This window comes from Phocoena sinus, chromosome 7 (assembly GCF_008692025.1).
Source record: "Phocoena sinus isolate mPhoSin1 chromosome 7, mPhoSin1.pri, whole genome shotgun sequence".
NCBI classification, from domain to species: Eukaryota; Metazoa; Chordata; class Mammalia; order Artiodactyla; family Phocoenidae; genus Phocoena; species Phocoena sinus.
In genome coordinates, this window is record NC_045769.1 from 39,215,999 (window position 1) to 39,230,162 (window position 14,164).

Below are 14,164 nucleotides of genomic sequence, written 5' to 3' on the forward strand. Positions count from 1 at the left end.
TATATACCCTTATATCTCATTTATAATTAATATTATACTAATTACAAGGAGCAGAAAGAATAATTCAAGATTTCAGTTAATCTAAGAGTTTTATTTGCCCGTAGAATACTTGACTGTTATTTTCCCCAGCAGCAGAATAAGTTTTGCATTTGGGTCTTGGTCTTTCCAAGTGTAGATGAGATAGTGTGGGGCACACTGCCATAGAGGTCATTTATTAGGAATCAGAAATTGACTGCAAATAACAATTTCCCAGTTGAGCTGATTTATATTGATACTTACTTATAAATACAAATGCTTATATATAGTACTTATATATGGTATTATATATGTAAATGATTTACTAGTTGGTCCAGGTTAACTTCTACATTTACAGAATTTATTTTTCTTTAATGTAGAAAAAAATGAGCTCTTTAAAATTTTTCTGAGCTGTTTAGCTCTGTGTAAGAATTAAATTTTCTATATGCAAGGGATTTAATACAAGAAAGAGAGAGAGTGTATGGATACTCGTACTTAAGAATGGTAGTTATTAAACCATAAATTATAAAGTAAGTTTGATTAAATGGAAATCTGATGTAAGCATGTCTTTCTTGAAGCATGTAAAACTTCTGTAATATAAAAAGTCATTTTAAAAGATTAACATCTATTATTTTGAATTGCCATTAGAGACACCAGATAATTTCTTTGACCATCCTTACTGGTAGGTCAGCATTTCATAGTTTTCTCGAATCCCACTTCTGTCCTCTAAGGACTGTCTTTTTTTTCATAGTTCAATTTCTGGCTAGATTTTCTCCTTACATGGAATGTAGTTTTTAAGGGAAAATGCTCATGATATAACAATAAGTGGGAAGCAGATACATACAGCGTAATCCCAGCTAATACAGCATGTAGGAAAAAGTCTGGAAGGAGATTTGCCAAAATGTGAACAAGGGATGTATCTGGGAGGTGAGATTATGGGTGATTTGTTTTTATTGCCTATTTCTACTTCTCTTTACTTTCCAACATTGGTCCAGCTGGCATTACTAAGTAATGAGAAAAATAAGTGGTAAAAGAATCTGGTGAAAATGGAATGGGAAGTAGCTGGGTTTACTTTCAGTGTAATTCCTCCTTTGAAAAGATCCCAGGGCTTAAGAGGATGGTCTAGCTGAGAAGTATTGCCAACTGAACTTCAGGGAAGAAGGAAAAACAACCTTCCTGTTTGCTTTAAAATGCTGGAGACGGCTAGGAATGGTTGCCTGTTGATGGAGTGCGCAGATTCACATGATGGGGCTCATGTGAACACCTGGGAAGAAGTCAGTACCACACACTGCTATAATTTGTAACATGTATAAGAGACCCATTTACAGAGTATCCCACTTGACATGATTGATTTTCTTTCTCCATGAAGTATGAATTAGAGATTCATAATGTCCTGGCTGATTAGGGTATAGTAAACATCTCTGGCATGACAAAATTTTTTCTTCACATCTCAGTCTTAGTATTTAACAGAAATGGGCTTGATATTGAAGCTAGGAATTGGGAATGCTTTTGCTTTTCTCCTCTAATTTAGCATTTCCACCTTAATTCTTCACACACAAAATTGGGGGTATTGTGTAGCATAGTTGTAAAATTGGAAATATTTAGTAATGCATTTTTAATTTTTTAAATTTTTTTGTTGTACACGGGCCTCTCACTGCTGTGGCCTCTCCCGTTGCGGAGCACAGGCTCCGGACGCGCAGGCTCAGTGGCCATGGCCCACGGGCCCAGCCACCCCGCGGCATGTGGGATCCTCCCAGACCAGGGCACAAACCCGTGTCCCCTGCATCGGCAGGCAGACTCTCAACCACTGCGCCACCAGGGAAGCCCAAGCAATGCATTTTTAAGGACTGAGAAAAGTTGTATAAGTTTAAGTGCAAGACAGTGAATAGGAATTACAGAAAGATTTGGCTTTAGAGTAACTTTATCTTCATTCATCAGAATGGGACTCTCCCAACACACATCCCTATAGTTTCAAAATCCATTCAGTGTGAAAACCTCAGGTGGTGTTTATATCACTGCTTAAAAGTGTAGTCTAGGGCTTCCCTGGTGGCGCAGTGGTTGGGAGTCTGTCTGCCGATGCAGGGGACGCGGGTTCGTGCCCCGGTCCGGGAAGATCCCGCGTGCTGTGGAGTGGCTGGGCCCGTGAGCCATGGCCACTGGGCCTGCACGTCCAGAGCCTGTGCTCCGCAATGGGAGAGGCCGCAACACTGAGAGGCCCGTGCACCGCAAAAAAAAAAAAAAAAAAAAAAAGTGTAGTCTGTGTCTCTTAGATCTCACAGACATCATTTTTATTTTTACATCTTTATTGGAGTATAATTGCTTTACAATGGTGTGTTGGTTTCTGCTTTATAACAAAGTGAATCAGTTATACATATACATATGTTCCCATATCTCTTCCCTCTTGCGTCTCCCTCCCTCCCACCCTCCCTATCCCACCCCTCCAGGCAGTCACAAAGCACCGATCTGATCTCCCTGTGCTATGCAGCTGCTTCCCACTAGCTATCTACCTTACGTTTGGTAGTGTATATATGTCCATGCCTCTCTCTCGCTTTGTGACAGCTTACCCTCCCCCCTCCCTATATCCTCAAGTCCATTCTCTAGTAGGTCTGTGTCTTTATTCCTGTCTTACCCCAAGGTTCTTCATGACACTTTTTTTTTCTTAAATTCCATATATATGTGTTACCATACGGTATTTGTCTTTCTCTTTCTGACTTACTTCACTCTGTATGACAGGCTCTAGGTCCATCCACCTCATTACAAATAGCTCAGTTTCGTTTCTTTTTATGGCTGAGTAATATTCCATTGTATATATGTGCCACATCTTCTTTATCCATTCATCCAATGATGGACACTTAGGTTGTTTCCATCTCCTGGCTATTGTAAATAGAGCTACAATGAACATTTTGGTACATGACTCTTTCTGAATTATGGTTTTCTCAGGGTATATGCCCAGTAGTGGGATTGCTGGGTCATATGGTAGTTCTATTTGTAGTATTTTAAGGAACCTCCATACTCTTCTCCATAGTGGATGTACCATTTTACATTCCCACCAACAGTGCAAGAGGGTTCCCTTTTCTCCACACCCTCCCCAGCATTTATTCTTTCTAGATTTTTTGATGATGGCCATTCTGACTGGTGTGAGATGATATCTCATTGTAGTTTTGATTTGCATTTCTCTAATGATTAATGATGTTGAGCATTCTTTCATGTGTTTGTTGGCAATCTGTATATCTTCTTTGGAGATATGTCTATTTAGGCCTTCTGCCCATTTTTGGCTTGAGTTGTTTGTTTCTTTGTTATTGCGCTGCATGAGCTGCTTGTAAATTTTGGAGATTAATCCTTTGTCAGTTGCTTCATTTGCAAATATTTTTTCCCATTCTGAGGGTTATTTTTTCGTCTTGTCTATGGTTTCCTTTGCTGTGCAAAAGCTTTGAAGTTTCATTAGGTCCCATTTGTTTATTTTTGTTTTTATTTCCATTTCTCTAGGAGGAGGGTCAAAAAGGATCTTGCTGTCATTTATGTCATAGAGTGTTCTTCCTATGTTTTCCTCTAAGAGTTTGAAAGTTTCTGGCCTTACATTTAGGTCTTTAATCCATTTTGAGCTTATTTTTCTGTATGGCGTTAGGGAGTGATCTAATCTCATACTTTTACATGTACCTGTCCAGTTTTCCCAGCACCACTTATTGAAGAGGCTGTCCTTTCTCCACTGTATATTCCTGCCTCCTTTATCAAAGATAAGGTGACCATATGTGTGTGGGTTTATCTCTGGGCTTTCTGTTCTGTTCCATTGATCTTTCTGTTTTTGTGCCAGTACCATACTGTCTTGATTACTGTAGCTTTGTAGTATAGTCTGGAGTCAGGGAGCCTGATTCCTCCAGCTCCATTTTTCGTTCTCAAGACTGCTTTGGCTATTTGGGGTCTTTTGTGTTTCCATACAAATTGTGAAAATTTTTGTTCTAGTTCTGTGAAAAATGCCGGTGGTAGTTTGATAGGGATTGCATTGAATATGTAGATTGCTTTGGGTAGTAGAGTCATTTTTACAATGTTGATTCTTCCAATCCAAGAATATGGTATATCTCTCCATTTATTTGTATCATCTTTAATTTCTTTCATCAGTGTCTTATAATTTTCTGCATACAGGTCTTTTGTCTCCTTAGGTAGATTTATTCCTAGATACTTTATTCTTTTTGTTGCAATGGTAAATGGGAGTGTTTTCTTGATTTCACTTTCAGATTTTTCATCATTAATATATAGGAATGCCAGAGATTTCTGTGCATTAATTTTGTATCCTGCTACTTTACCAAATTCATTGATTAGCTCTAGTAGTTTTCTGGTAGCATCTTTAGGATTCTCTATGTATAGTATCATGTCATCTGCAAACAGTGACAGCTTTACTTCTTCTTTTCCGATTTGGATTCCTTTTATTTCCTTTTCTTCTCTGATTGCTGTGGCTAAAACTTCCAAAACTATGTTGACTAAGAGTGGTGAGAGTGGGCAACCTTGCCTTGTTCCTGATCTTAGTGGAAGTGCTTTCAGTTTTTCACCATTGAGGATGATGTTGGCTGTGGGTTTGTCATATGTGGCCTTTATTATGTTGAGGAAAGTTCCCTCTATGCCTACTTTCTGCAGGGTTTTTATCATAAATGGGTGTTGAATTTTGTCAAAAGTTTTCTTTGCATCTATTGAGATGATCATATGGTTTTTCTCCTTCAATTTGTTAATATGGTGTATCACATTGATTGATTTGCATATATTGAAGAATCCTTGCATTCCTGGAATAAACCACATTTGATCATGGTGTATGATTCTTTTAATGTGCTGTTAGATTCTGTTTGCTAGTATTTTGTTGAGGATTTTTGCATCTCTGTTCATCAGTGATATTGGCCTGTAGTTTCTTTCTTTGTGACATCCTTGTCTGGTTTTGGTATCAGGGTGATGGTGGCCTCGTAGAATGAGTTTGGGAGTGTTCCTCCCTCTGCTATATTTTGGAAGAGTTTGAGAAGGATAGGTGTTAGCTCTTCTCTAAATGTTTGATAGAATTTGCCTGTGAAGCCATCTGGTCTGGGCTTTTGTTTGTTGGAAGATTTTTAATCACAGTTTCAATGTCAGTGCTTGTGATTGGTCTGTTCATATTTTCTGTTTCTTCCTGATTCAGTCTTGGCAGGTTATGCATTTCTAAGATTTTGTCCATTTCTTCCAGGTTGTCCATTTTATTGGCATAGAGTTGCTTGTAGTAATCTCTCATGATCTTTTGTATTTCTGCAGTGTCAGTTGTTACTTCTCCTTTTTCATTTCTAATTCTATAGATTTGAAACTTCTCCCTTTTTTTCTTGGTAAGTCTGGCTAATGGTTTATCAATTTTGTTTATCTTCTCAAAGAACCAGCTTTTAGTTTTATTGATCTTTGTTATCGTTTCCTTCATTTCTTTTTCATTTATTTCTGATCTGATTTTTATGATTTCTTTCCTTCTGCTAACTTTGGGGGTTTTTTGTTCTTCTTTCTCTAATTGCTTTAGGTGCAAGGTTAGGTTGTTTATTCGAGATGCATCCTGTTTCTTAAGGTAGGATTGTATTGCTATAAAATTGCCTCTTAGAACTGCTTTTGCTGCATCCCATAGGTTTTGGGTCGTCGTGTCTCCATTGTTATTTGTTTCTAGGTATTTTTTATTTCCTCTTTGATTTCTTCAGTGATCACTTCATTATTAAGTAGTGTATTGTTTAGCCTCCATGTGTTTGTATTTTTTACAGATCTTTTCCTGTAATTGAAATCTTGTCTCATAGCGTTGTGGTCGGAAAAGATACTTGATCCAATTTGAATTTTCTTAAATTTATCGAGGCTTGAATTGTGACCCAAAATATGATGTATCGTGGAGAATGTTCCATGAGCACTTGAGAAAAATGTGCCTTCTGTTGTTTTTCGATGGAATGTCCTATAAATATCAATTAAGTCCATCTTGTTTAATGTATCATTAAAGCTTGTGTTTCCTTATTTATTCTCATTTTGGATGATCTGTCCATTGGTGAAAGTGGGGTGTTAAAGTCCCCTGTTATGAATGTGTTACTGTTGATTTCCCCTTTTATGGCTGTTAGTATTAGCCTTATGTATTGAGGTGCTCCTATGTTGGTTGCATAAATATTTACAATTGTTATATCTTCTTGGATCAATCCCTTGATCATTATGTAGTGTCCTTCGTTGTCTCTTCTAATAGTGTTTATTTTAAAGTCTATTTTGTCTGACATGAGAATTGCTACTCCAGCTTTCTTTTGATTTCCATTTGCATGGAATATCTTTTTCCATCCCCTTACTTTCAGTCTATATGTGTCTCTAGGTCTGAAGTGGGTCTCTTGTAGACAGCATATATATGGGTCTTGTTTTTGTATCCATTCATCCAATCTGTGTCTTTTGGTGGGAGCATTTAGTCAATTTACATTTAAGGTAATTATCGATATGTATGTTCCTATTCCCATTTTCTTAATTGTTTTGGGTTCGTTATGGTAGGTCTTTTCCTTCTCTTGTGTTTCTTACCTAGAGAAGTTCCTTTAGCAGTTGTTGTAAAGCTGGTTTGGTGGTGCTGAACTCTCTCAGCTTTTGCTTGTCTGTAAAGGTTTTAATTTCTCCATCAAATCTGAATGAGATCCTTGCTGGGTAGAGTAATCTTGGTTGTAGGTTTTTCTCCTTCATCACTTTAAATATGTCCTTCCAGTCCCTTCTGTTTTGCAGAGTTTCTGCTGAAAGATCAGCTGTTAACCTTATGGGGATTCCCTTGTGTGTTATTTGTTGTTTTTCCCTTGCTGCTTTTAATATGTTTTCTTTGTATTTAATTTTTGACAGTTTGATTAATATATGTCTTGGCGTATTTCTCCTTGGATTTATCCGTATGGGACTCTCTGTGCTTCCTGGACTTGATTAACTATTTCCTTTCTCATATTAGGGAAGTTTTCAACTATAATCTCTTCAAATATTTTCTCAGTCCCTTTCTTTTTCTCTTCTTCTTCTGGAACCCCTATAATTCGAATGTTGGTGCGTTTAATGTTGTCCCAGAGGTCTCTGAGACTGTCCTCAGTTCTTTTCATTCGTTTTTCTTTATTCTGCTCTGCAGTAGTTATTTCCACTATTTTACCTTCTAGGTCACTTATCCGTTCTTCTGCCTCAGTTATTCTGCTATTGATCCCATCTAGAGTATTTTAAATTTCATTTATTGTGTTATTCATTGTTGCTTGTTTCATCTTTAGTTCTTCTAGGTCCTTGTTAAATGTTTCTTGCATTTTCTCTATTCTATTTCCAAGATTTTGGATCATCTTTACTATCATTATTCTGAATTCTTTTTCAGGTAGACTGCCTATTTCCTCTTCATTTGTTGGGTCTGGTGGGTTTTTATCTTGCTCCTTCATCTGCTGTGTGTTTTTCTGTCTTCTCATTTTGCTTAACTTACTGTGTTTGGGGTCTCCTTTTTGCAGGCTGCAGGTTTGTAGTTACCGTTGTTTTTGGTGTCTGTCCCCATTGGCTAAAGTTGGTTCAGTGGGTTGTGTAGGCTTCCTGGTGGAGGTGACTAGTGCCTGTGTTGTGGTGCATGAGGCTGGATCTTGTCTTTCTGGTGGGCAGGTCCACGTCTGGTGGTGTGTTTTAGGGTGTGTGTGGCCTTATTATGATTTTAGGCAGCCTCTTTGCTAATGGGTGGGGTTGTGTTCCTGTCTTGCTAGTTGTTTGGCCCAGGGTGTCCAGCTCTGTAGCTTGCTGGTCGTTGAGTGAAGCTGGGTACTGGTGTTGAGATGGAGATCTCTGGGAGATTTTCGCTGTTTGATATTATGTGGAGCTGGGAGGTCTCTTGTGGACCAGGGTCCTGAAGTTGGCTCTCCCACCTCAGAGGCACAGCACTGACTCCTGGCTGCAGCACCAAAAGCCTTTTATCCACACGGCTCAGAATAAAAGCGAGAAAAAGTAGAAAGAAAGAAAGAAAGGGAGGAAGGAAGGAAGGAAAGAAAGAAAGAAAGAAGATAAAATAAAATAAAGTAAGATAAAATAAAATTAAGTTATTAAAATAAAAAATAATTATTAAGAAAAAAATTTTTTAGAAAGAAAAACAAAAGCAAAACAAAAACGGACGGATAGAACCCTAGGACAAATGGTGGAAGCAAAGCTGTACAGACAAAATCTCACCCAGAAGCATACACATACACACTCACAAAAAGAGGAAAAGGGGAAAAAATCATAAATTTTGCTCTCAAAGTCCACCTCCTCAATTTGGGATGATTGGTTGTCTATTCATGTATTCCACAGATGCAGGGTACATAAAGTTGATTGTGGAGATTTAATCCGCTGCTCATGAGGCTGCTGGGAGAGATTTCCCTTTCTCTTTTTTGTTCTCACAGCTCCCGGGGCCTATCTTTGGATTTGGCCCCGCCTCTGCGTGTAGGTCGCCGGAGGGCGTCTGTTCTTCGTTCAGACAGGACAGGGTTAAAGGAGCCACTGATTCGGGGGCTCTGGCTCACTCAGGCCGGGTGGAGGGAGGGGCACGGAGGGCGGGGCGAGCCTGCGGCGACAGAGGCCGGCATGACGTTGCACCAGCGTGAGGTGCGCGATGCGTTCTCCCGGGTGAGTTGTCTGTGGATCCCGGGCCCCTGGCAGTGGCGGGCTGCACAGGCTCCCCGGATGGGGGGTGCTCGCACACAGGCTTCTTGGTGGTGGCAGCAACCGCCTTAGCGTCTTATGCCCGTCTCTGGGGTCCGCGCTGATAGCCGCGGCTCACGCCAGTCTCTGGAGCTGCTTTAAGCAGCGCTTTGAATCCCCTCTCCTCGCGCACCAGGAAACGAAGAGGCACGAAAAAGTCTCCTGCCTCTTCGGCAGCTCCAGACTTTTCTCCGGACTCCCTCCCGGCTAGCCGTGGTGCACTAGCCCCCTTCAGGCTGTTTTCACGCCGCCAGCCCCTGTCCTCTCCCTGCGCTCTGAAGCCCGAGCCTCAGCTCCCAGCCCCGTTCGCCCCGGCGGGTGAGCAGACAAGCCTCTCGAGCTGGTGAGTTCCGGTCGGCACCGATCCTCTGTGCGGAAATCTGTCCGCTTTGCCCACCGCACCCCTGTTGCTGCGCTCTCCTTCGCGACTCCGAAGCTTTCCCCCTCCGCCACCCGCAGTCTCCGCCCTCGAAGGGGCTTCCTAGTGTGTGGAAAGCTTTCCTCCTTCACAAATCCCTCCCAGTGGTGCAGGTCCCGTCCCTATCCTTTTGTCTCTGTTTATTTTTTCTTTTGCCCTACCCAGGTACGTGGGGAGTTTCTTGCCTTTTGGGAGGTCTGAGGTCTTCTGCCAGCGTTCAGTAGGTGTTCTGTAGGAGTTGTTCCCCGTGTAGATGTATTTCTGGTGTATCTGTGGGGAGGAAGGTGATCTCCACGTCTTACTCTTCCGCCATCTTTCTCACTACTCGACATCAATTTTTTTTTAACCCCGTGTCTGGCAAGAGCAGCACTAAGGGGACTTCCCAGCATAATGAAGTTTTGCTTGAATCTCTGGAGATGATGGTGTGAAACAAAAAAGTCGGGATTGGGGGTATGGGTTAAAAACTTCTGTTTTCAGCCTCTGATCTTGAAAGCTTATGACATTAAAAAATTTTTGCTTTCATCTTCAGAGAGAAAATTTATCTTTAGCTAATCAGAAGTCCAAGCAAAGTAAATTCTCAGAAAATTAATCTGAGTTCATGGGCAAACCTGGATTTGAGCACTATTTAACCTGTTTCTGAAAGTAAAATGGCTTTGGTTTATCTGAATAAACTCCAAAGGAGGCAGGAGGCCCACACTTATATTATTACGGGACCTACTGGAATGAATTTGAAGGACAAAGACAGGTTTATTTCTGAGTAAGTGACCTTCCTAGACATTGGAGAGGAGGATCAGCTTCATCTGCACTTACTTGTCATAGGACTGTCACAGTTCCTCAAATGAGCTTATGCTTGCAGAAAATGAATGGGTCCCCTGAGCAATGTGTATTCTTGAGTTTTGAAATGTAAGAGGTTTCAGGAATTGCCTTGGCATGCTAGGATATCTATTTTATTCTTCATAGGCTTTCACAGACTATGGTCATTCATTCATTCAGAGCTGCTTTTTGTCCTTCCTTCATTTCTTCTACTCATCTATCCATCTATGTCCCCAACCATCGTGAAGTATTTAGTTAAGTATCACCTTTGTGCCAGGCAATGTTCGAGAACTCACTGATTCCTGGATCAGTGAATAAGCTTAGAAATAGCTTCATTGCTGTTTACTGAACTGCTTTGTGATCATTAATGGTAATAACAGGACATTGCCATTTGTATGAATTATATAGTGCTTTCACATATCTTACCTGTCTCAGCCCTAGGAAGTGGGCAGGATTAGGAAACTGCATAGCAGAGGTGCATGTGGCTTGTGTAAGTGAGAGCCTCATCTCTGATTGGCACTCAGGTTAGTGTGCTTTCTAAGATGCGGTGCCTTGCCCAAACAGAACCTTTGTGGGTGACTTTTTATTGGGTAGGGGGAAAGGGGTGGCCTCAGCCTCTTATTTGTACTGTCAGAGCCCCTGCTCTAACCTCCATTCATAAGGCCCTTCCCACCAACATCAGAAGGGCCTTTTTGCCCCTTAGATGGAGGTTTGGTGCTTTTCATTCTCTGCCAGAATACTTTATGTTTTATTGCCTATTTCTACTTATCTTTACTTTCCAACATTGGTCCAGCTGCCATTACTAAGTAAATAGAAAAACAAGGTCCAATTACTTCTCTAACCCTATTAGGTTCTTCCACATTATACTGATATTGTCTGTCTTTGATTTTCAAGATTGTTTTTCTGAGCTTTAGCAGGGTAGGGCCTGGCCCTTTCAGGTTGCATTGGCCCTTGTTAAAGAGAAGACAACCTGCGGTACCGTATAAACAGGTGAGCACGTCCCTGGAAATTTGGGTAAATTTCCTCAAAAGCATGAGAATTAGAATGTGTTTACTCTTTCCCTACTTGTGGCCTCTGAATAAAAGAGCTTATCAATAGGAATCATAATATTAAGAATATAATAAAAGCACAAAGGCAGTGGTTAAAATCATGTTTTTGAATAAATTCCTATTAGCTTGATTTTTTTTTAGATTATTCTATTCTAATGAAACAGAAATGATTAAAGGAAGAAGTACATTTCCATTGCATCCATCTTTATGGTTCAAAATAGTCAACTTCTAAAACTTGAGGAAAATCCAGATTTTCTAAATAGGAGCAAGCTATTTACTACTACCTAAGTGAATCTTGTAGCTATTTAAGGTGATGGATGGTGTTTCAAAGATACTAGTCTTTGAAACAAAACCATTTCTTGCAGGGAGTGGCCTGTAGAACCTTTTTCCGAGAAGGCTTGGAATCTTATACCATTGCCTAGAGTTAATGTAGCTGAGTTGAGATTGCTTTTTAAAGATAAATTTTGAACAGATAATAGATGAAAAGAGTATAATGTTAAAAAGACACGAAAATGAAAGTAAATTATCTCCCCAACTTCATGCCCCAGTCACCAGTTTCCCCTCCCTGAAGGCAATCAGTTTTACCAGTTTCATGTGATCGTTCTAGAAGTATTTTATTCATGTACAAACACGGAAATCTTTTCTTCCTTTAGGCAGATGGTAGAACGATTGCTTTAAAATGCAATGTCAGAGTGACACAATTACAGAAACCCCTTTACTTGGGAACAGGTTTAAGTTCTTCCTACCTTCCCAGTCACCCCCAACAAGTACAAAGTGCCGTCTTTGGACAGCCATCACCCTCCCATCTGTGGTAGACGTGGAGCTGGCAAGCTCTTGCTCTGGGCGACCTCTTCATTTGTATTTAATGGAAGCTGGTAAGTTAAAATTTAAAAAATAAAAGCGTTTCTGTGTCTTACCAGCATTTAAATAGAGGCAGCTAAATCTTCTAGTAACTCTATAAACGAAAGTGTCCAGAAGATTATTGAAAGGGGCCAAAATATATTTCTGTGATTCATGACTGGCTTCAGCTATTCAGAAGGGACCTGAGAGAGAGAAGATGCCACTCGGCAATGCTTTCTTCCTTCCAGGAGCTGACCCAGACTGTAGGTCCTTCAAGGTTAATGTGGGAGGCCTCACCCTTCTCCTGGTTCACTGCCTCTAAGGCAACATTTTTTTTAATTGAAGTATAATTGATTTACAATGTTGTAACAATCTCAGCTCTACAGCAAAGTGACTCAGTTATACACATATAGACATTCTTTTTTTATATTCTTTTCCATTATGGTTTATCCCAGGATATTGTTTTTGGTTTTGGTTTTATCTTTTTTTGCGGTACACGGGCCTCTCACTGTTGTGGCCTCTCCCGTTGCAGAGCACAGGCTCCGGACGCGCAGGCTCAGTGGCCATGGCTCACTGGCCCAGCCGCTCCACGGCACGTGGGATCTTCCCGGACCGGGGCACGAACCCGTGTCCCCTGCATCGGCAGGCAGATTCTCAACCACTGTGCCACCAGGGAAGCCCATATCCCAGGATATTGAATAGAGTTCCCTGTGCTATACAGTAGGACCTTGTTGTTTTTCCATTCTAAATGTAATAGTTTGCATCTACCAACCCCAAACTCCCAGTCCATCCCTCTCCCTTCCCCCCTCCCTCTTGGCAACCACAAGTCTGTTCTCTATGAGTCTCTTTCTGTTTTGTAGATAGGTTCATTTGTGCCATATTTTAGATTCCACATGTAAGTGATATCATATGGTATTTGTCTTTCTCTTTCTGACTTAGTATGATAAGCTCTAGTTGCATCCATGTTGCTGCAAATGGCATTTCGTTCTTTTTTATGGCTGAGTAGTATTCCATTGTATATATGTACCACATCTTCTTTATCCATTCACCTGTCCATGGACATTTAGGTTGTTTCCATGTTTTGGCTATTGGTGAACAGTTCTTCTATGAACATAGGGGTGCATGTATCTTTTTGAATTATAGTTTTGTCTGGGTATATTCCCAGTAAGGCAACATGTTTTTATAAGCAGTTGCTTTGGAGAAAATACTCTTCTTTTTTTATAATCCAAAGGAATAGTTATATGTATTCCCCCTCCATAATTTGAGGCCTGATTAGCTGCCACATCAGGCTGTGGAGAAACCGTTGTCAGGTAGAATGCTCCTTAGTCCATATCCTTCATCTTTCCTGCCTGTGAGCAGGGCTGGCCCTGTGGCCAGTGGCTCCTCCCTTATCTGATGCTCCATCATCACGCCCACGTTTGCTTTCACCTGTTCTTGTATCTGTTTCTCAGCAGTAGCTTTCTGGTCTCCTCTTACAGTTAGAGTTTAAAATTGTAGCTAAAATAGAAGCATGAATACCAACTTCTCTTTTCCACCCTTTTGAGTAGTCTTCCCAGTTACCTCTTCTCGTAACTAAAATGTTCAGGGACATTAATCAAAATTCTGCTCTCTCTTCTCTCTCTTCCTCAGAGGGGATGTTGCTTAGTTACACCATTTTTTAAAATCTTGAGTGACCTTCTAAAACACTAAATGATATGTGAAGATGAAGCCTCCCACTCAGCATGAAACATTCCTCTATTTTAGAGGCAGAAGTCTCCACTGGTGTCCTCCTGAACAGTCGAGGTGCAAGCAACTAGTTCTGTCTGGTACTGGGTTTTTCTCACTGACGACCAGGACCTGCCTATGCATTTGGTTTTGTAACTGGTGATTTGTGTAAGTCCCCTTGGCTTTACACTGAATCTTAAAAGCATTGTGAAGCTGTCAGCTCTGTGGTTTTTGGTGATCATGTCCACAAAATCTGCTGTGCACAATGAGAATGAGTTTATCTTATAGTTTCAGGGATTCTCATTTATCACAGGGGTTGGAGATTTTTGTTTTAGCAAGAAGTAAGGTAACAGTCAGAACGGGTCAGCTAGCAAAGCTGGTCTGTAGCAACATCTACAGATAAAAATAAGCAGACGCTTATTGGGGTCTGTTTGTTTCCTAGTCTTTTACCTCGCTGACTATTAAAACATTAGAAAAGAGGAGGTGGCATCCTAACTTGAGAGGGAAGATGTCTTGTAAAAATGCACTTCTCTTTATTGAAAAATAAGCTGCTCACTGACTGACCATTGGCTGGGTCTGTGAGGCACTGCTGCAGGCAGATTCACATACTGCTGGTTCCCGGCATGTAGAACGTGATACTAATGAGCTCATGCCTGCA

At 40.7% G+C, this 14,164-nt stretch overlaps 1 protein-coding gene across 2 annotated transcripts in view; it reads left to right on the forward strand.

The window, feature by feature from the left end:
* The window catches only part of HECW2 (HECT, C2 and WW domain containing E3 ubiquitin protein ligase 2), a 250,867-nt gene that overhangs the window by 80,144 nt on the left and 156,559 nt on the right, over positions 1-14,164 (forward strand). The window lies entirely within an intron of this gene.